At 35.9% G+C, this 19,408-nt stretch overlaps 1 protein-coding gene across 2 annotated transcripts in view; it reads right to left on the bottom strand.

The window, feature by feature from the left end:
• Glra3 (glycine receptor, alpha 3) overlaps window positions 1-19,408 on the bottom strand; it is a 646,799-nt gene that overhangs the window by 21,686 nt on the left and 605,705 nt on the right. The window lies entirely within an intron of this gene.

Raw genomic sequence — 19,408 nt, forward strand, 5'->3', positions numbered from 1 at the left:
GTCTGAAACTTCTTCAAGGGGATACAAATAGGAAAGGAAGTCAAATTTTATTTATTTGCAGACAATTTGGTTTTATGAATAAAGGACTCTAAAATTTTCACCAGAAGACACCTACAGCCAATAAATAGTTTCAGCAAAGTATTAATATACCAAATTAACATGCAAAAATTAGCAGCTTTCCTAAATAATGACAAACAAGAATGAGAAAAAAAATCAGGATCATTATTTTTTGCAATAACTTCAAAAACCATTATGGGGTAACTCTAATCAAGCAAGTGAAACATTTGTGTAATAAAACCTTTAAGATATTAAAGAAAAAAGATATTGAACACATTAGAAGATAGATATATTTCCCATGTTCATAGATCAGTATGTTAATATTGTAAAAATGCCCATTCTTCCAAGAGTAACTTACAGTTTCAACACCATCCCCATCAAAATCAGACACAATTCTCCACAGCAATTAACAAGAACATCAAAATCTTCCGCTTCATATACAAACAAAGGAAGAAACAAAAACAAAGAGAGCTAAAATAATCCTGAAAAATGTAAAAGAACTGCCAGAAATATCACCGCTCCAGATTTCAGGGTATATTAAGAGCTACACTAATAAAAATAGGATGGTATGCACATACAAATAGATATATAGATCAGTAGAATTGAACTGAAAACTCAGATATAAGTTCACATATCAGAGGACACCTGATTTTTACAAAGAAGCTAAAAATAAATGCTGGAGTTTGTGAGGCAACAGGCTGTGAAAGGTACCCTGATTCCTGGTCAACATAGGTCGAATCCCCGGAAGACCCTAAAAGGGACGACAGGCACATTTGTGTAGCTGAGACTCCTCAGACCCCTGTAGAGAGGTTTGAGACAGACCAGTCATGTAGGGCAATTCCCCAAGCCCCTCCTCCACAAATGAGGATGTGATTACAGGTCACACAGGTTCAGGACAGATCAGTCTTGTTGGTCCATAAACTGGGAAGGGGAATAACAATCAAAATGTAAATAAGAAATACTCAAGTTAATAAAGATGGAGAAAAAAAAAGAAACAGGACTCTGCTCCCGAATATGTAAATGAGGTCTTCCCAAGCTCTTAGGCCAAACCAATAGGAAGTACCTGCTGTCAGACGCTGACCCATCAAAAACTGTACTTAAGAATTGTGTTCAGTATTAAAAGTATGCAGGAATTATTCCATCATCTGAGAGCTTATGTCATAAGAACTGTAACACCAACACTTGTGGAAGAGATCTGCTCTCCTGAAATTGCTGCCAGAAGCTCCCCCTCCACCCTTTGCCTTGGGCTAGTCAGTCTCCTGCTGGCTTAACCTAGCCTGAGCATCCAAAGCAGCAGTGGCAGAAAAGGAACAGAATTAGCAGCTGAGAGAGCAGAAACAGTCCATCTACTCGCCCGAGTTCTCTCCCCCTCACTGGAACCTGAGCACCTAGCTGGGCCAGAGATCTCTGTGGAGAGCCTCTTGGCGCCAGAGCCCAACAGGAGTCAAATCACCATCTTCAACAAGTGGTGCTATTCTAACTGGATGAATTGTAAAAGAAGGAAGGTAGACACTATTTATCACCCTGCACAAAACACAACCACAAATGGATCAAAGAACCTAATGTAAGACTAGTATTCCAAATCTGAAACATTATAATGTTTGAAGTCAAACTGAAATATATATATATGTATATATATATACATATATACACATGTATATGTATATATATTGCATTTGTGTGTGTATAAACTTTAAAGTATTTATTATATTTTCAATATTTTTCCTTTGGAATGCTTTTATTTTAGAAGCAATTAATTCAGCTAAGATAATTTTATTTGTTCTTTATTTCCAAAATTTTGTAAACATCATTAAGATATAATAAATTGTGCCCCACAGCCCTCTAGACCCAAAACCCGCCTGGAGAGAGTTGGTCTCCCAGGAGTGCTCTCAATCCTAGGACTACAGGTGAGACTCCACTTTCACTCCACTACTGTCCAAAGAGGTACCTGACAGGAGTACACCAAGCACAGGACTGCAGGGCAGCCTGAGAAAACACACTTCCAGTCTCCATTTGCACCCAGAGGTAAGGCTGTCCCACAGCCCTTCAGACCCAAAACCTGCCCGGAGAGAGATGGTATCCCAGAAGTGTTCTCACCCCTAAGATCATTGGCTCACAGGCCGACAGGAGGAACAAGCTCCAGTCAGAGACAGCAAGACCAACTAAACCAGAGATAACCAGATGGCAAGTGGCAAGCATAAGAACCTAAGGAACAGAAAACAAGGCTACTTAGTATCATACCAGTTCTCCCACCACAGCAAGTCCTGGGTACCCAAAACACTAGAGAAACAAGATTTGGATTTAAAATCACATCTCATGATGATGATAGAGGATTTTAAGAAGGACATAAATAATTCCCGTAAAGAACTACAGGAGAACAAAAGTAAACAAGTAGAAGCCTTTAGAGAGGAAACACAAAACATCCCTTAAATGATTACAGGAAGACACAACTAAATAGGTGAAGGAATTGAACAAAAACATCCAGCATCTAAAAATGGATATAGAAACAATAAAGAAAAACCAAAGGGAGACAACCCTGGAGATAGAAAACCTAGGAAAGAGATCAGGAGTCATAGATGCAAGCATCACCAACAGAGTACAAGAGACTGAAGAGAGAATCTCAGAGGCAAAAGATAACATTGACAAAACAGTAAAAGAAAATGCAAAATACAAAAAGCTCCTACCCCCAAACATTCAGGAAATCCAGGATACAATGAGAAGACCAAACCTGAGGATAATAAGTATAGAACAGAACAAAGATTCCCAATTAAACAGCCAGTAAATATCTTCAACAAAATTATAGAAGAAAAATTCCCTAACCTAAAGAAAGAGATGCCTATAAACATACAAGAAATCTACAGAACTCCAAAAAGATTGGACCAGAAAAGAAATTCCTCCTGTCACATAATAGTCAAAACACCAAAAGTACACACACACACACACACACACACACACACACACACACACACACACCCAAGAAAAAGAAAAAGAAAGAAAGAAAGTATATTAAAAGTAGTAAGGGAAAAATGTCAAGTAACATATAAAGGCATACCTCTCAGAATCACACCAGATTTCTCACCAGAGTCTATGAAAGCCAGAAGATCCTGGGCAGATATTGTGCAGACACTAAGAGAACACAAATGAAATAATCCCAGGCATCTTATCAGATCACCATAGACTAAGTCTGGTCTTCAATAACAACAAAAATAACAGAAAGCCCACATACACACAGGAGCTGAGCAATGCTTTATTCAATGATAACTTGCTAAGGAATAAAGAAAGAAATTGAAGGCTTTTTAGAATTTAATGAAAATGAAGACACAACATACCAAAACTTATGGGACACAATGAAAGCAGTGCTAAGAGGAAAACTCATAGCTCTGAGTGCCTCCAAAAAGAAACTGGAGAGAACATACACTAACAGTCTGATAGCACACCTGAAAGCTCTAGAACAAAAAGAAGCAAATACACCCAGGAGGAGTAGAAGGCAGGAAATAATCAAATTCAAAGCTGAAATCAACCAAGTAGAAACAAAAAGTATACAAAGAATCAACAAAACCAGGAGCTGGCTATTTGAGAAAATCAACAAAGTAGATAAACCCTTAGCCTGAGACTAACCAAAGAGTACAGATACATTATCCAAATTAACAAAATCAGAAATGAAAAGGGAGACAAAACAACAGAAACCGAGACTCTTTTACAAAAGCCTATAGTCAACAAAACTGGAAAATCTGTATGAAATGGTCAATTTCCTAGAAAGATACCAGGTACCAAAATTAAATCAGGATCAGATAAAACATCTAAATAGTCCTATAACTCCTAAAGATATAGAAGCAGTCATTAAAAGTCTCTCAACCAAAAAAAAAAAAAAGCCCAGATGAGTTTAGTGCAGAATTCTATCAGCCCTTCATAGAAGACCTAATAACAATACTTTTCAAACTATTCCACAAAATAGAAAAGAAGGACACTACAAGTTTGTTCTTTGAAGTCACAGTTATGCTTATATCTAAACCACATAAAGACACTACAATGAAAGAGAATTTCAGACCAATTTTCATCATGAATATCAATGCAAAAATACTCAATAAAAATCTCATAAGCCTAATTCGAGAACACATCAAAATGTTCATTCACCATGATCAAGTAGGCTTTATCCCAGGTTTGCAGGGATGGAACAATACATGAAAAATCTATGAATGCAATCCACTATATAAACAAATGCAAAGAAAAAAAAACACATGATCACTTCATTAGATGCCGAGAAAACATTTGACAAAATTCAACATCCCTTGAAGCTAAAGCTCTTAGAAAGATCAGGAATTCAAGGCCCATAACCAAACATAGTAAAAGCAATATACAGTAAACTAGTAGCTAACATCAAACTGAATGGACAGACACTTGAAACAATCCCACTAAAATCAGGGACTAGACAAGGCTGCCCACTCTCTTCCTTCCTATTCAATAGAGTACTCGAAGTCCTAGCCAGAACAATCAGACAACAAAAGGAGATCAAAGGGATACAAATTGGAAAGGAAAAAGTCAAAATATCACTATTTGTAGATGATATGTTAGTATACTTAAGTGACACCAAAAATTCTACCAGAGAATATTTAAACCAGACAAAACAACTTCAATAAAGTGACTGGATACAAAATTAATTCAAACAAACCAGTAGCTTTCTACTACTCAAAGAATAAAGAGGCTGAGAAAGAAATTAGGGAAATTACACCCTTCACAATAGTCACAAATAATATAAAATACCTTGGTGTGACTCTAACAAAGCAAGTGAAAGAACTGTATGACAAAAATGTCATCTTTGAAGAAAAACATCTATGAAGATCCCAAAAAATGGAAAGATTTCCCATGCTCATGGTTTGGCAGGATTAATATTGTAAAAATGGCCATCTTGCCAAAAGCAATCTACAGATTCACTGCAACCCCCATCAAGATTTCAACTCAATTCTTCATAGAGTTAGAAAGAGCTATTTGCAAAATAATTTGGAATAACAAAAAACCCAGGAAAGCAAAAACTATCCTCAACAATAAAAGAAATTCTGGGGAAATCACCATTCCTGACCTCAAGTTGTATTACAGAGCAATAGTGATAAAAAGTGTATAGTATTGGTACAAAGACAGGCAGGTAGATCAATGGAATAGAATTGAAGATCCAGAAATTAACCCACATTACTATGGTCACTTGATCTTTGATAAAGGAGCTAAATCCATCCTATTAAAAAAAAAGACAGCATTTTAAACATTTGTTGCTGGTTTAACTGGAGGTCAGCATGTAGAAAAAAATCAACCCATTCTTATCTCCTTGTATAAAGCTCAAGTCCAAGTGGATCAAAGACCTCACATAAAACCAGATATACTGAAACAAATAGAAGAGAAAGTGGGGAAGAGCCTTGACACATAAGTACAGTGGATAATTTCCTGAACAGAACACGGATGACTTATACACTACGATCAAAAATCGACAAACGGAACCTCAAAATTGCAAAGCTTCTGTAAGGCAAAGGACACTGTCATTAAGACAAAACAGCAACCAGAAGATTGGGAAAAGATCTTTACCAATCCTACATCTGATAGAGGGCTAATATCCAAAATATACAAAGAACTCAAGAAGTTAGATTCCAGAGAATCAAATAACTATTAAAAATGGGGTACAGAGTTACAAAAAGAACTCTCAGCTGAGGAATATCGAATGGCTGAGCAGCACCTAAAGAAATGTTCAACATCCTTAGTCATCAGGAAAATGCAAATCAAAACCACCCTGATATTCAAAAGCTCAGGTGACAGCAGGTTGCTGCAATGATGTGCAGAAAGAATACGCCTCCATTGTTGGTAGGATTGCAAGCTGGTACAACAACTCTGGAAATCAGTCTCTGTTTCCTCAGAAAATTGGACAGAGTGATAATTGAGAACCTAGGTATACCACTCCTGGGCATATATCCAACTGATGCTCTAATATTTAACAAGGCCACTTGCTCGACTATGTTTATAGCAGGCTAATTCATAATAGCCAGAAGGTAGAATGAACCCAGATGTCCTTCAACAGAGGAATGGATACAGAAAATGTGGTTCATTTACACAATGGAGTACTACTCAGCTATTAAAAACAATGACTTCATGAAATTCTAAGGCAAATGGAGGGAAATAGAAAATATTATCCTGAGTTAGGTAATATAGTTACAAAAGAACACACATGTTATGCACTCACTGATAAGTGGATATTAGCCTGAAATTTCGTTAAACCCAAGAAACAATTCACTGACAATATAAGGCTCAAGAAGAAGGAAAACCAAAGTGTGTATGCTTCAATAATTCTTAGAAGGAGGAACAAAATACTCAAGATGAAATTCAGGGACAAAGAGTGGAGCAGGGACTAAAGGAAAGGCCATCCAAAGACTGCCTCATCTCGGGATCCATTTCATATGTAGCCACCTAACCTAGTAGTTATTCCTGATGCCAAGAAATGCTTGCTAACACATGCCTTATATGGATGTCTCCTGAGAGGCTCTCCCAGAGCCTTACTGATGCAGATGAGGATGCTTGCAGCTAATCATCAGACTGAGCATGGGGACCCCAATGGATGAGCAAGGATTTAAGAGCTTGAGGGGTTTGCAACCCCATAGGAACAACAACAACAACAACAAGCCAGATGCCACAGAACTCCCAGGCACTAAACCACCAACCAAAGAGTACACATGTAGGGATCCATCGCCCCACCCACATGTGTAGCAGAGGATGGCCTTGTTGGACATCAATGAGAAGAGATGCCTTTGGTTCTGTGGAGGCTTGTGTCCCCATTGTAGGGGAATGCCAGGGTGTTAAGGTGGGAATGGATGGTCGGTTGTGGGAATGTCATCATAGAAACAGGGGGAACAGAGAGAGGATTCGAGAGGGGGTATAGGGGATAACATTTGAAATGTAAATACATATGGTATCCAATAAAAAACCACAAAAGATATAGTAAATTGAATCCCCTACTTCCTAAGCTGACAATCTGACTACATTTATCATGATATGTACATGCATGTATATATATATTTGTATACGTACATATATATGTGTATATATATGCATGTATATTTGTATATACTATGAATATGTGTGTGTACACACATATATATGTATGGCTTATAAAAGTCTGTTTACATATTTGTATACACCACACACACACACACACACACACACACACACACACACACACAGACTTACATCTACAGGGTTCAAATTATGTCTGTTTCCTCACTACTGGACTGAAAACCCAGGGCTCTCACTCAACACTATTAGCAATTAGACATGTAAAGCAACCTCTGTCTAGTCCTAATATCCTAACCCATTCTATGAATTGTCCTAATAATGACATTTTAATTTTTCCACCTAAGATTCATAAACCTATTACTTTTTAGCATCAGGTCTCATTAGTATTCATTCTGTAACATTTGCTCAATCTATCCTTGTTTTTGGTGATATCAGTTGTTTTAATGAGTCAAGGTTTGCTATTTTAAAGAGTGCTTATTCTTGGTTTTGTTTTTGTTTTGTTTTGTTTTGTTTTGCTTTGTTAGTAATGTCCTGCTAGGGTTTCACATCCACTAATCATTGTGTGTTATTACAGAGAAATGTTATCACAAAGTGATAAATTTGTGTTAATCAATTGGCTATAGAGGGATAGTTCAGCTTTCTGTGTAAAAAGGTACTAATTTCTTTTTGAGTACATTGCTCTGAAGTTATGTTGGTATAACTCAGTTTTAGAACATGTATTGAGCATGCAGAGAACCCTGGGTTTGTCCCTAGCACCATCCTTCCAAACTTTATTCTAAATTTTCAAAAGTTAGATTTAACATTCATGGATAATTTTCTTTAACTTGATCTAATTTCATCATTATCTAAACTTTTTAGAATACCCTATCATCTACATTTATTATCATATATATGTATATATATATTTATTGATGAAACTCATACTCAGGAATTTAATTGTAGCATATTAATGGTATGCTTCATTTTGTGGCTCACAATATTCCTTTTTTTTGACAAGTATCCATCTTTGTTTTACCACTTACATTTTTAATGACAATTGAAGTTTATTATGTCCTTTTTCTTTTCCTGTCTTTAAGTCATTTCTTTTCTAATGTTTTATTCTTTTTATATTTTAAAATTTATTTTTATTATTTTTAAATTTTTCTCTCCCTCAGAGTGTGTGTATGTGTGTATGTGTGTGTGTATGTGTGTGTGTGCATGTGTATACGTGTTTATGTACATGTTTATGTGTGTGTCTGTGTGGGTGTGGGTGTGGGTATACAGTGCCTGAAGAGGTCAGCGGCATTGACTGTCACTATACTGGAGTTACATGTGACTGTGACCTCTCTGTGGTATGCTAGAAATCAAACTCTGGTCCTTTCTAAGAGCAGACTGTGCCCTTAAACACCAGGCCATTTATCTTATGGTAATACCACACATGGTTGACCTGACTCACATACATTTTAAGTTGACAAAGCTAGGAATTTCTCTCTCTCTCTCTCTCTCTCTCTCTCTCTCTCTCTCTCTCTCTCATCTGCTGTGTATCTATTTGCCATCTATCTAATTAACTTTTATCTATAAAGCTATCCATCGATCAATCCATTCAACTTGAATACAGGGTAATATTTCTGATTCTATTTTAACACCTTTGGGTTTGTTCATGCTTTACCATTTTCTATGTCACCCCAACCTGCTGTGAACCACCTCAGCCTGTGCCATCTTGAAACCATTGTCTACCTATTCCAAGCCTTATTCCTTTACCATTCTCTATTGTCTTTGGCAGACTGGCCTCATTAAGGTCTAGGATCCTAATGGCCCTCAAGGAAGATCCCACAGGCCATGCATTCTCCTTGTCAAGTGGCCTGTAAGGCTTAGGGTTCCTCAGCACTTGAGTTGCAAATGATTGTTCACTGTCATGTTGGTGCTGAGTAATGAATCTGGGTCCACTGGCAGAGCAACAAGTGGTGTTAATTGTGAAGCCAATTCTCCAGTCACTCAGAGATTATTTTAGGGGCTAATTGAACTACAATGCCTTCAAATTACAACTCAATATTTTCTCATCATGAATTTAAAATCTCAAATATGTTGGAAGGCACATACCCTTTGTTTTTAGGCTCTGTCTTACATCTTTTGTTTTTACTATTTTCATGCAATATTATTAAATACCAAGGATTCAACCAAATTCTATTTTTTTTGGTGTTACAGAAATAAAGATGATTAATAGAGCTTATGCGGCAGTTATTAAGTAAGGGACACATAACAAAACTATGGAAGTAACAAGATAAGATAATAAGAGAACTCTTAAAAAGGAATTATGAAATCATGGAAGAATGACTGGGCAATGGAGACTATTCTCAATAGTGACTTCTCTCAGAAAGTGTTGATTACTGGCATTTGCCATTTATCTTATGGTGTTCTCGCTTCCATTTCTTTCTTTGAAGTTTTGGAAACTTAAAGCAATCATCAAGTCCCTTCCCATTTTAGCAGGTTTTTCTGGTCTTTACCTTTGTCTGGGCTATTCCTTTGAGTTAATCCTGTTTGTTTTTCTGATGTCAACATATACTACTTTCTCAGGAAATCTTTTCCTAAATGTTCATAACAGAATAGCTCTTGATACTATCTTCTTCTACCTTCCACAGAACCAGGAGGAATGCTTCTCATTTTAGAAATGGTATTGAGGTCTAGTGAGCTGTCTGCATAAAATCATAGAGAGACCAAATAGTAAAGGTAAGATTTCAATATAATTACCTACTTTATTTACCTCCCTCTTAGACTAATTAAGTCATCACTACAAACTATCAAAAGTTTTATAAGGTGGAAATAATTTTGTGTCACAAACTGTCATCTTCAATCATCTCCTAAAAGTTAAAAGTCATCTATGTTTGTTTGTTTTGATTGTTAGCTAGATCATTCCCTCTTTACCAGACTGTGAGAAAGGAGGCAGGGTAAAGGTTTTTAGTAAAGAGGATAAGATGTCTTTAGATCAGAAGAAGCAAAACTGTTAAAATCAGAGAAACGTTTTATTCTTCAAAATAGAGTAAAGAGTCTTCCTGTTTACATAAACTATAACAAGGTTTTTTATATATCCCTGATCCAGAAGATCATTGTCTACTGAATTTATATTGATCTTAGGCAGGCATTATCAGTTTTATAACTTACGTTAAGTACCTGGAGCCAACTTCCTTTAAGCCTGGTTTAAAACAAACAAACAAACCAACAAACAAAACAAAACAAAAAGATGAGTTTATGGTTCATTCAAGTTCATTCAAAAAGTAACTTTATGGTCAAAGTGCAGCAAAGAAGTTTCACTGAAGTGTTTAGCCATAAATTGCACATCTGTAGTATCAGTTCCCCATCCCAAGACTGAGGGACCATTGCAGAAGAGGAGCCCAAGACACTTTAAGAGCCAAAGCCTTGAGGACCAGAATTAAATTGTTTTCAGAACATCCTAGAAACAACCACTGCACTCAAGAACTCATAACAATTGTGGTTGCTTGTGTAAAAATCAAGCCAGTAGGCATTGCACTGTGGAGAGGGTATGATTTATGAACCCCACCCAAACTGTGGCACTATGAATAGTTGACAATTTATGGGGAAGAGAGAGTTTTCAATAAATTGATGGTTATTTGTAGGTTGATGACATGCAGTGAATGGTCCCGCACCCAAGAGTATGTGGACAGCCCAAACTGGACTCAGTGGATTGTTAGAAAAATATGTATAAAAGTGATTTCTTCTACAACCAGCAATCTTGAATTCTACTCCCAGCTGTAGTCTCTTGAAAGAGAGTTAGGAAGGATATATGGGAGGATTAGGAGAAGAAACGGAATGTAGACCTGTGAAAAAAAGGGACACAGGAAAATAATGGAATTAAACTATAATTTCAAAAATTGAAAGAAAAAATAGAGAAAAGCTGGTGCAAAGTTGAATAACATAGGAGATGGGGATGGGTGTGGAAGTAGTGAAAACAATGATGGAGTGGGTGAACTTGATCAAAGTAGATTGGATAACATTCTCAAACAATAAAGTTATTTTAAAAGTTTATATGTTCTGTAGATTTACATTTATATTTAAGAAATACTGTGTATTTCTTATATCGCTTAATGCTATAATTAAAAAATAGTGCAAGTTTATATTACAAATAAAATAAAAAACATTTATGACTGAATTTTGTCATTATTGATGAGTTTTGATATTAGAACGCAATATTCTCTATTTTTCCCACTTTAAAGCATAATATAATGAAAATTGGCTTGATGAGATTCCTCATAGGAAACTAATATAATTAATAGATAATATCAAAGTTTCATGGGCTTGCAATAACCTGTACAATGCCCACTTTTGTGGAAATGTGGTCCTGGGGAGGTGTAGTCATGATCATTCTTTTTTGTGACACAGTGGTAGAGGAAATGCAGGACACTTGTGTCTGTCAGTTTGGGTGATTAATGGGATGGCCTTGAGGGGCCGTGGGTCAGTGTGGTCAAAGTTCAGCAACCAAAACGATTCCGGGCCAGGCTCAACTTAGAACAAAGCAAAACAAAAACTGCCAGGTTTCTCAGGTACCTGGAGGGGGAAACCCAGAGGGAGTTGCATAGAATTATACTAGAGACAGAGGGGGATCAGAGAGAGAGGCTTTCTATTTTTCATTCTAAAACAAATTCAAGAATCCCTACTAGCTCAGAAGTAATGATATTTTGGATAGTATACAATAATAATAGTGTAAGAGAAGCTTCACTGAAGAGCCAAACATGCTGCCTTCCACGAGAAGATGTGACATATGATGGCAATAAATGTGTGTGTGTATGCGTGTGTGTGTGTGTGTGTGTGTGTGTGTGTGTGTGTGTGTGTTAAATGTAACCAAGTTTTCTATAGCCACACTGCCAGGTAAAACATAGTAAGTCAGCAGTAGGGAATTACAAACACAAAAGTCACAGCAGTGTCTATACAGGGTTTGTCTTGATCTAAGGAACACAATTTTCTAGAGACATTCTGGCTCTAGGCAGAAAGGCTACAAACTATGCCACCAATGAAATGACTTTGAGCCGACTTTGAGTCATGTAGTTTCAAGAGCAGAGAGAAGAAATATAAAAGAATAAAGGAAGGAGAGGACAAAAGAGAAGGAGGGAAGGAGAAAGAGAGTAAAAAGAAAGGTGAGACAGAGGGAGAGAAAAAAGTTTCTAATTCTAGAAAGTACTAGATCACTTGGCTAGCATGTTTAACCCTGTTCCAGTTAATCACTCATTTGTGGATTTTGTCCTGACATCATTTCATTAGAATTCATTCGCTGATCACCAGTGACAGATAGGTTGTATCTATTCCTGTAAAATAGCTCATAAGCCTATACTCCCATGCAAGATATCAATAAGGTCACTCAAGAGCAGTGTTTTAGATTTTGTTGACTGAGAAGCACATTGTAGCAACTATATTGTAGGTGTGGAAACATCTGCTAGGACTGATAGACCTGCCAAGTCACATGCCTTTACTGTAATCTACTAAGGTAGTCAAAAGCATTACGATGAGGCCAATAAATTCCTGCTATAGCTCATAGATACAATATGTTAAAGGATAAATGTAGGTTGGATATAGCTTGATAATTATTAACCAAAGTAGTGCTCATCTGTTATTTCCATAAATACAAATTTTGATTCATTTAAAAGTTTAAACTTGAGATTAGGTAACTTGCCTGATGGTGGTGCCAGATGCCTTTAATCCCAGCCCTCAATGGGCAGAGACAGACAGATCTCTGAGTTCAGGACCAGCCTGTTCTACAGAATGAGTTTCAAGATAGCCAGGGCTACATGGAGAAACCCTGTCTTGACAGACAGACAAACAAACAGACAAATAAACAAACAAACAGAAATGGACTAAATCAGAACCCTGTCTAAGCCTCATGAACCTCATGGAAACATACCTATAAGGCAAATTTCCACAGTTCATTTAAGAGTAATCGTTTTATCAATTTTTCTTCAATCTAAATTTGCTTTTCTTAAAAAAGAAATACATATTACAGAACATTGCAGTGTATGCCTTTGAGTAAAGTAATTTGTTCTTCCTCTAATGGCAATCCATCTTGGTTGATTTCCCCAGTTTCAGAAATGTCAAGTGAACTATGATGGATACATTTGACTGTAGAATAAGCAAGTGACTCAGGAACACAGACAAATGTTTTTTGCCAAAACATTTATGCATTGCTTTGTTTACTAGGGTTTTTATTTCTGACCTTTATGAATTTTACTTACTTCTTTTGCTTATTCACCAGGATGCAAGATCCTGCATAAAAGTTTACATTTTGTAATATTTATAAGGGAAACATCTCTCTGAAATGAATCTGAATGTTATCTAAGGTCAGGGACAAAATAATTTCAATAAAGAAAAAGAATAAATGGTACTTTAAGTTATCCCTAAAGCAAATGGAGTTGGTATTGAAATTACAAAAGGTGAGCACTAGGCAGGGATGACAGAGAGATATTTAGAGCTTTGACATGCTGGGGTTTTTAACCATCTCCCTGGTGGGTGACTCTCAGCAGCCTCACTAAAGCCCCACTCATTTGGATTATACACAGACCTATAGTAAATCCACTATGCTCCTATGCAGCATTCATTATGCACATAAAGATTGTCAGTTTAAGAGATAAAATTCAGCAGAGAATCCTACCTTCCTTGGTTGCCTTGTTTCTAGTGAAATGGGTCATTCTTCTAGAAGTTTAAAGAAAGGACAAACATTGAAAGAACAAAGGATTGCCAAGATCACAGCTACCTCTGAATCCAGTTTCAGTTGCCCGAGTTTTACTTTCATATTGCCAATAGCTTGTAACTAATGATTTTTAGCATTTACATGAAAAGGGAAAATGAATCTAGGTGTCACCGGAGATGGTTTTTGGGGAGGATGCCATTAGACTTCCTGGCATGCATAATGTAACTCTTGACCTACTCTTGAAGTACAACTAAGTGTGACTTCTCACTCCAGTCTTTACATGCTGGAAATTTTGCATTCTGCAGATGCCTGCTTATTCTGATCATTGTTCATCCCAACTCCTTTTACTCAGGTGTCTAAGAGCATTCTTTACAACTTCAAATTAGCATCGTGGAGATGAATTTCACCTATAAAGGCCCTAAAGGCACTGAACCTTGAAGCAAGGTCTTTCTTTTAGCAGAATTATACTTGCACATACCTTTTTATCATTTAGAAAGTTTACATATATGGTTTTGAGCTATGCAGACACACACATACACCACACGTACACACACACACACACACACACACATATCTCACATACATATATATCACACATACATATATATCTCAGAACCATATATATATAATGTGTGTGTGTGTGTGTGTGTGTGTGTGTGTGTGTGTGTTTATGTATTATGTGTGGGGGAAGAGTTTTAGATAAAAATAATCCTAAAATTACATATGAAGTTTTTGCTTTTTAAATTTAGTTTTACCATGAAGTTACGGTAAAAACGTAAACTTGAGAATTCTCTCTTAATTTTAAAAATGCATACATATGTTTGTATACATGTATGCATGAAATAGCAATCTATGAAAAAAGTCTGTGAATTTGAAAAGGAGTGGGATCAAGGTTGTGTCGATGGGTTTGCATGGAGGAAAGGGAAGTGGGAAAGGCTGTACTTTATAATCTCAGAATTAAAGACAAATAAATTGAAAATGTTATAAAGTAGGTCTGCGTATATGTTTATTAATTTTAATTTTAGATATATTAAGATTCATGAAGCCTAGTAAATACAGCAAGATGAAAGTACAATCAAAATACCCATCAATTCATCTTCTTATAAGACGTATCTAAAAATGTAGAAATTATATTCATAAGATATTCTTATATTAGTAATAACACTTTTTAGCTTAATATGCATATATAATATATATTTAATGAGAAGGTTTTGGGCAAATGTTCCTAACATTTTCTGTTTGTTTTTCTTTGCTCTCGTTTTTCCAAAGTTGGCATGTAGGGAACATTAATATTATTAAAGTAAAAACTTAAATAATTAATTTATTATACTGGTCACATTCAAATGAAAATTCAGTGTAGGAGATTATATCACAATAATAAGGCCAAAATAAACTCATGTATGTCATATTTTTTTCCAAACTTGATTGAAGTAATATCAGTTAACTATAATTTGAGTTTAAATAGTAAGGAGAAAATCCTGCTGAAATGTCTTTCCACTGTTAATAACAAAACCTGAATATTGTTTGCTCCTTTATTTATATTGCTGCATGTCAGGAACATAACATGAAGGTCCTTAAATCCATAGGTCTCTAGAGAAACCAGGAATGTTAAACACAGGGGATTGTCTTTCCAATGGGACAGATGAAAACCTGTTCTTCTCTCCAAAAGCTGAGGATTGGAGGTGACTAAGAGCCCAATGAACTGTGTTATCTGCTAGGCCAGGCCATATCAAGCTCCTAAACCAGGACCAAAGGTGGCTAATAGCCCAAATGACCTCTGTGCTATCTACAGAATCAAGACCAAGTCAGAGTCTTAGGCCCTTAAGCTAGTGTAGGTGGCATATCTCTAGAATCTATATTCTTGGGAAAAATAATATATACTCTTAGTTGAGTTTTAATAAAATTACACATCTTATGCACCAGGAATTATATTACAGTGAGGAACATTTATTCCAAGTTATTCTAGGCTTAAATACATTGGGAATAACCCACCTGGCAGTATACTCCTTGAAGTCTGCTTCTCCTGGGTCCCAAGTCAATCTGCTCCTGGGTTTTCATTCTAAACACTTCCCATGGTTTGCTTCCCCGTATAATACCTGTAGGGGTTCCTTCAGCTACAGATATATAACTTACTGTTTAAATTCACAGAGTATGTTTTATACCATCAAGAGTATGTGTTTTCTAATTAAAATAAAACAGTAAATATAACTCCTTCTGTTTTTTTAGCCTTTATTCTTTCAGTTTAAACAGCCCACAAGTTATCTGAACGCCAATATAATCTAAGTAATATATATGTATATATATATAGTGATTCACTTTCAGTTTATTTTAGCTTTACTTATTTTTATACTTTCTAAGATCCACTGCTTTCCTTATACTATACTTGAGATAAATGTAAACTTTATATTCAGTTTTATTAATTTTTGTGGTACTCTAGAGAGTAAATGGAGAAGCAGAAGTAAAGTATAATCCAACTGAAGTTTCATGGTACAACAGAAAGATAAAAATGCTTTTAAAAACAAAATATTGAGGATACAACTTAAAAGCTTTTGTTGTTTAAATGTACATGTAATACTTAATAGACACATATATAGTGCTAGATTCTGAGAATGGAAACATATAAATAAAGCTTTGTCCTCTTCTCGGGACACTTCTGGTGGTTTTTACAATCAGATTGAACAGCAAAAATAGGACTGTAACTTGAACACTGGAATCAAGCTACTGTCCCTAAACCCTTAAATACTCTTTAGTCTTTAGTCTTTGTGCTGCTAGAGACTTCTGAGCCTCTGACAAGCTTAATTATTTAGATGTTCAAGTGTTCTCTGTCCTTTTATGGTTAACAGCTTTTTGTAAATTAGATAGCTGGAGTGGTAGGGATAAAATGGGAGAAATCTACACAGAATCTTCCCCTCTCTCTGCCCATCCCTTCTCACCCTTTAAATCATTTTCCAAAATGAATAAACTACAGTGTAGTCTAAGAAAAGACACTATGTTTTAGCAGATAGCATTATTTTCTTGAAACCATTTCATTATTTTCTTTGGCAAATTTTCCTTGAGCATGGGAAGCACTGTCCGTCCTATTGATTTTGGGTTTGGCCATGGAACTTGGTATAATTTGTGGGATAGAACAGAAATGGATTATATGCCCATGTTTAACAAAGGGTTTTTTTTTTTTTGTGTGTGTGTGTGTGTGTGTGTGTGTGTGTGTGTGTGTTTTGTTTCTGCTTGCTTTCTAGATACTGTATACTCACAAGTGAACTGCATGGGACATTTGGCTGGTAACCAGAGTTACAATATGATAAGACAACCAAACCGCTTGACAGTCTAAACCCAAGACCATTTTCTTTCAGTCAAGCACAGGCAAATCTGGACTAGACAAAGGTAAAGCTCATGTAGAAGAAAAATTGTCACAAGACTCTAAGAATTTGGTATTATTAATTTACATAGAAACTTTGCAATAAATAAAACTAAGACAACACTTAAGTCAAAATTTTCAGTATTTTGTTCTTAGAATTTAGATGAACTTTGAACTTTCAATACAGATATTTTCTTACCCTTGCAGAGGTTGCATGGTGATGGATGCAGATGTATGGTAGAAAAATATCTATTACTGATCATTAGTCTTTAGAGAATAGAGGTTTTTAGATGATCGTATCTGAACTAGATAGTAAATTAAAATAACTAGAGACTAGGACCAACTCTTCTTCATGATTCAAACTTACTGCTCTGAAGGAAGATTGGATTTCCATATTTGGAAAAACTGATGACACAATTGTTGGAATTTGAATTTGAGAGAAAGACATTGGGTAGATGAGTTTTGCCTTTAAGCAAATAGACCTATTTTGTACATGGCTAGAGTTGGACCCAGGGAAAAATAAGAAGTAAGAATGGAATCTTGGAATGCTTTTCCCCCTCATTTTTTTCTTCCTATTCTGGGCATTTATTAATTCTTGAAAAAAATCATGTCTTGTTTATTTTCCTGCCCCTCTTTAACTACCAAAATCAGAGGTCTAGAGTTCCTGGTCAGAAGCCCTGGAGCTCTCATGCTTTGTCAGGTCCATGTGTCAGTCTCATGAAGGTGGGGGGTTGGGGGGGAAGCCTATAAGCATCCTCTCCTTCATCCTATGTTGCAAATGACTTGCCTGTCACACATCTGGATACCACCTGTGATTTCTGCCTTTCTTTGGCTCTACAATGTGCCATTCATAAACACACTCCTTTTCACTTCTAAAATTCTCAAAAATATTTACTACCCTTATCTCTGCTGATGGAAGACCACCATGTGTATAATAAAAGGGACTAAATAAAACTCAGAGTTCTGGTCCCTGCTTTCTCATCTTCATATAGAGTCATGATGGTCACTCATCTTTCAAATTTCTTCAGGTTGCCCTACTGTGGTTCACAAATCTTGTTATTACCAAGGGCTATTATGCTGTCAACAACTTGACCCCATAATCTTTACTACTTTTTTTTGCTCATTTGCAATAAATTCCACTGTGAAGAAATGCTTATCAATATAAACTATCTTGAAACTTTTCTGACCAATTGAAGTAGGTAGGACTTTCTAAAGGGCAAAATACTTTGAAATTCTCAGGAATGGACCACATGTTTCTTCTGTCTTTGGGATATGATGTACTTGACTTAGCATAGCATTGGAAAAAGCCAAATCAATTGATCATGTAAGAGTGGAATCTTAAGGAATGACTTAAACATATTCTAAGATTCTTTCTTCTTATGGATTAGTAATTTCTAAGCTTCTTTTATTCTATAGGAGATGTACTAGTATACAGCTGAGGTAAAACACTAGGCAAGTATCATAAATTAATGATTTATTGTTTTTCTCTATATTTAATAATCCAGTGTTGTTATAATTCCTGAACTGAAAGTGCTTTCTTCTTCCTGGGATGTGTCAGGGGTAAAAGGTCAACTTCCCAGTCCGAAGGTTGACTTTTGTAAGCTCTTTGAGAATGCAAAGAGCAGAAGGGAATTTGTACTTTTAGGTGACAGTTTCTAAATACACAGGTGAGTTTTCAGAATCTGCTTCCCAGAACAAACAAATAGACAGGGCCCTCCTCCAATCTGAATTTTAATTTCAAAGAGATATTCTGTTCTTTAGAATAGTCTGATCTAGTATGTTAATGATTATTGTTTATAATGGATGTTATGAGTTGGCTCCTCTGAATTCTAGTATGCCTAACTAAATATTTTGAGTCTATTGTTATTTATTTATAAAATGTCCAAGATACTATGTCAGATAGTATTGTCTTATGTCATACCTGCTTTGGAATTCTCTCTATAGGAGAAAATTAAATTTCTTGTGGGACATTGTCTTTATTATCAGAATGAGTTGTATAATATAAATGTATGTGTGTATAATATAGTTGAACTCCTGATTGAAAGTTTCTCCTTTCATTGAAATCCTGATGAAAACAATGCCTTTAAGCAATCTCTGTTTTAGTTGTTTATAGATGATGAACTGTCTCAGACTGACCTTTCTATTTTCCTTAAACTCATATCCCTGTTTTGCCCTCTGAATTTGAATTTTTTCCCTCATACTTTTCAACTCTTCTAATCATGCCCCATCCTGAGTCTTAAACATTGTTCTTTTGTGCCTCATAAAAACAATTAATTTAT

The sequence above is a fragment of the Rattus norvegicus genome, chromosome 16 (assembly GCF_036323735.1).
Source record: "Rattus norvegicus strain BN/NHsdMcwi chromosome 16, GRCr8, whole genome shotgun sequence".
Taxonomy (NCBI): Eukaryota; Metazoa; Chordata; class Mammalia; order Rodentia; family Muridae; genus Rattus; species Rattus norvegicus.